Below are 4,865 nucleotides of genomic sequence, written 5' to 3'. Positions count from 1 at the left end.
ATAAGATGTGGCAACTCTGGAGAGCAAATCTTCCCTCCAAAAGCTGGTCATGGACGCTGTTAACTTTTATCGTTGTTTTGTCACTGAGTTTTCTAAGTTAATTTTATAAATAAATTTTATAGAGATAGGTCTCAGATTCCCAGGACTAATGAGTCTCCCATTTTCATTGCCGGGGATTTGGTGAATGTCAGGTAATACTTCCGGTATCCATTCTTGTATCTGGATCACTTCCTACTCATTCAAATCCTGAGATCAGCTTGAAGGGAGAGCTTCCCTGGTTTTCTTTGGTTGTCTTTTGAGCTCTGGGCTTGTACAGCGCCCTCTCTCTGCACACAGCACTATACCTGGGCATGGCCTCCGAAATCCCAGGTGTCTGAGCATTTCAAAAACATGTATAAGCATTTGTACTAGTTCCTTTTCCTTCCATTGTTAGTACAACAAGACACCCGAGGCTGGATAATTTATAAAGCCAATATATTTATTTAGTCTGTCCAATCAAGGTAGAACCTGCTCTATATCAGGACGTCCCAATAGCACACCCAGCAAGAGCTAAAACATAGTGAGACAGGAAACCAGAGAACCTGGAATGCCAAGCTCACTGTTTCATAACAATTTCATCACAGTTCACTCCTAGAACTAACCAAGCTCCCACAAGAACTACTGTACCCTTTCTGAAGGCAATGTCACAACCCAATCACCTGCACCAGGCCCCACCTCTTAAAAACAAACCGAGCAAACCATAGCTGCATCTTATCCCTCAGCTTCTCCTGAATTGCCTCATGCAGATGCAACCGGAAGGCATTTCACAGAGACTCTCTCAGCATTTGGGACTGGAGTTCGCTGGAGCTCCAAGTGAAAGCCTTCAGAGGTCTTGCATCTTTGCTGCTGATTCTGTGTGAGCAGCACCTTGAAGTTCTTTGCCCACTGTCTTGGTCACTATTCTATTGAGGTGAAAAGACACCATGACCATGGCAGCTTAGAGAAGAAATGATTTAATTGGGGGCTTGCTTACAGTTGCAGAGAATTAGCCCATGACCTTCTTGATACGGAGCATGGCAAGTCAGGCGGGGCACTGGAGTAGTAGTTGAGAGTTCACATCTGATCCATAAGTGGCTGGCAGAAAACGCTTACTGGGAATAGCATGGGCTTTTGGAACCTCAAAGCCCACTCCCAGTGACACAGGTCCTCCAACAAGGCCACACCTCCTAACCTTCCTAAACAGTCCATCTCATGGGGTCCAAACATTCAAACACAGGAGTCTATGAGGCCCATTCTCATTCAAACCACTGCAGCCACCATGGTGGGATGTATCTTGAACTGTGGGACAGAATAGGTCCTCCCTTCCTTACCTGACTTTTGTCAGAACAAGGAAAGAAATGGCAGGTTGTAAGGTAGTCTGGTCCCTGCCCTGCTCCCTCTGGTCCCCAGAAAAGGAGCTGTCATTTTTCCGAGCGGTGACTTGGTAAGGAAGCAGAGGGACCCAAGTAACTAAATTCCACAAGTCTCTTCTAATTTGCATCTAAAATTCAGGACTGTTTTGTCTCATTAAACTCTCTCTAGATTGCTGCAAATCTTTGACTGATTTTCACAAGTAGAAAACAAAACAAAAAGCTGGTTTCCAATCTTTCTTGACAAGGAGGCAGAGGTTTTTAGAATTTCAGTCTAATGACTCATTTTATCTTCTGCTTTTCTTAACTGATGCCCTTAATCTTGACGGGCACATATTTAAAAGCTTCCAGAACACTGAGAAGCCTCCCAGCACTGAGTTGCCTAGCTTCTGCTGTCCACATTAACATGTCTGAGTGTGCAGCCCCAGCTTCTGTTTTCTCAAGCTGTGTGAAGAGAAGCAAGGACAGGCCTTGGAGAAGGTGTGTCTGCGACCTTGCAGTTCACAGGGCTTTGCCACACATTTGTGTATTGAATTCATAGGCTTAGAAGAGAGACCTTTGCCCCTGCTCTTTACCCGTGACTTTGGCTAACTGGATAGCCACTATCTTTTCAGCTGAGGTAGAAAGAAGATCCCACTAACTTTCTAAAAGTCAAATCTGCTGAGGATGCCAGTGGCCAAATTCATCCCAGTCAGCTTCCTTGAAACTACATAATTGCATTCACGGGGGACAAGAATCAGGTATCAAATCCACCCTGCTCGTGCCTGTTTATTGGTTGACTGATGTAGGAGGGTCATCTGTCTATGTGTTACTTTCATTGGTTAATAAAGAAACTGTCTTGGCTTTTTGATAGGGCAGGATTTAGACAGGTGTAGTAGACAGAACAGAATGCTGGGAGAAAGAAGCAGAGTCAGGCAGACGCCATGATTCCCCTTCCCAAGATGGATGCTGGCCTGCTCCTTTTGCAACAGTTGACTAAATGGATTGAGGGTTCACTTCCATTAGCTACTATCTTTGTGTCACAAGTCACTAGACAATGTCACCTTTGCCAAGTTGTATTTATCAAAAAAATTATCTCATAAAAGAAAAGAAACCATAGGAAGATATTTTGTCCCCAATCCTATATACTAGTTCTGCTCTCACTCGGAAAGCAAACCTTGAGACTTACACAGCTATCAATGTACTATATGCTGTATACACAGTGTGACAAATGAAGAAACATGAAACCCCAAGAATTTCATTCATTTTCTCCTCCCTTCTTAGGAGAAATGCATCAGATCGCCTCTGAATAAGAAACAAAGGCTAGCAAACCACATTTCACGCCTTACTGGGATTTTCTCCTCACACAGCTAGTCCCATAGGTCAAGCATGCTCAAACCACATTCCACATAATAGCATAAAAAAACCACGAGTACCTTTAAGCATGATCATTTAAGCTTGCAGAATGAGCAAGAGTAAGTACTCCTCAGAATAGCTGTATTCATATAAAAATAGCCGCAGGCATTTTTTACCAGAGACAGCCTCTCTGACCTGAAACTGCAGCAGGTGGCTGCAGACCTGGTTGTCCAGAACACAACCTCATCAACAACCCGGCAACACCCTCAAGGACGCAGCTGACAGAGAGGCAATGGCCAAGGTAGAGAGAGCAGCAGGAACCATGGCAGGAAGAGTGTGCCACCCCGGGGGTCTGGACAGACAAGCCATGCCTCACTGCCTACAGCTTGATGGGTGCCCTACATATGGAATTCCAACCCTTCTGTCCCTGTGGTTAAAGGCCTCAAAAATGCCATTAGTGTAACCTTCCTAAAGGGAGTGAAAATATTCAGCAACGCTTGTGCCTCTCCCTTTGGCTATCAAATTACCGAAAGGAAAGATCTCCAAGGAACTGGGATTTCTGCAGAAATCTCATCCTGGGAGAAGGAGAAGGCTGGGCCAGCCAAAGGAGGGTCTTGCCTCCCGTGAAGAGATTTCACAAAGATCTGACGTCTTGTCTGACCACTAGGCTAGGGATAACCATGAGCCCGTGATGGGAAGGAGGAACTCCCTTTTACCAGGACTGCTTCATCATCCTGCCTCTCACTTTCTGTGTAAGACTGAAGCTAAGGCCAGGATCCCAAAGAGGGACTTGGGAACCACTGGACCTCTTTGGCCCTTTCTCAGTGTGAATGGCTCCCCTGTCACGTGGCATTACTGTCACGTGTCTCTTTAGTTCACCTGTTGAGGATGAGTGACTGAAATGGCTTCCTGGAGCTGCCAGCTCCAGTAACATTAGGAATAGATCTTGTTTTCTCCAGTACTAAAGGAAGATAACTTTAGATAGCACCTTTTTGTATTTATTTTTATTCATGTGTATGATGTATGTGCATGTTAATATGTACATGTGGGTGCAGATGCTTCTCATGCTCTGTCATGCTCCCCACCATGATGGCCATGGACTCACCCTCTCAAGTCCCCAACAAAGTCTTTCTCCTATAAGTTGCCTCAGTAATGGTGTTTTGTCACAGACATTGAAAACTAAGATAAGTTGTTTTGTCAGGATATTTTATCACAGAAAATAAACCTAATTTATTGCAATAAAAAAGATAAATGTGCCTTGTGTCCTGACTGAATCATTACACTGTGTGCTCACTCATCAGAACATCACAGTGAACCTCATAAATGTGTTCAACTGTTATCAATAAAAACACCCACATAGGGCCAGCACCCTGAAACATAAGTCAGTCAAAAGGCAGAATTCAACACACAAAAAGGGTTAATGTAAAAGAAAAAAAAATGTCCAATGTAAAAGAAAAAGAAATCCACTGGTAAGCAATCTGTCAATTTGTATAATACAGAATCCGTAGATAACTAAGGTTATAATAAAAATTAATTTTTTATAAAATAGGAAAATTATGATCTAAATAAAAATGAAGGCAAGAGAAGAAGGGATGGAAAGAACACTGTTTTCCATAGTAACCTTTAAATTAAAGTATAGTAACATCATTTCCTTCATCTCTCTCCTCCCTACAGCCCCTTCCATGTAGCCCCTCTTGTGCCCTCTGGAAATCATAGCCTCTTCTTTTTTAATTCTACATGTATGTAACCTGCTCAACCCATTTAGTGCTACTTGTATGTATGTGTTTCCAGGGATGACCGCTGGTTATTTCTACATAGCTAATTAGGGAACTCCATGGATATCTACATACATGAGCACACGTACAAAGTAATTAAAAATGAAAAATAATAAAAGTAGCCTTCAACAGAGCAAAACAAAAAGTAAAAATAAACAAGATGAAATAATAAAGACAAAGAAGAAAGTAAGAAAACATCTGCAAACACAGGCGTCAGCTGTCCGTCATCATGACCCCTTCTGCTTCACAGAGCATTCAGGACGAATGAAACCACATGCTTCAAAAACTTTTTATTGTGTTCTCAAACCTTAAAAAAAAAAAGACACAACTTCAGTCTGGTTGCAGTGGGGAAGTACACTCCAGCCAG

This window comes from Myodes glareolus, chromosome 13 (assembly GCF_982192425.1).
Source record: "Myodes glareolus chromosome 13, mMyoGla1.1, whole genome shotgun sequence".
NCBI lineage: Eukaryota > Metazoa > Chordata > Mammalia > Rodentia > Cricetidae > Myodes > Myodes glareolus.
The sequence above is the reverse complement of the archived record's forward strand: the minus strand, read 5'-3'. Positions refer to the sequence as shown.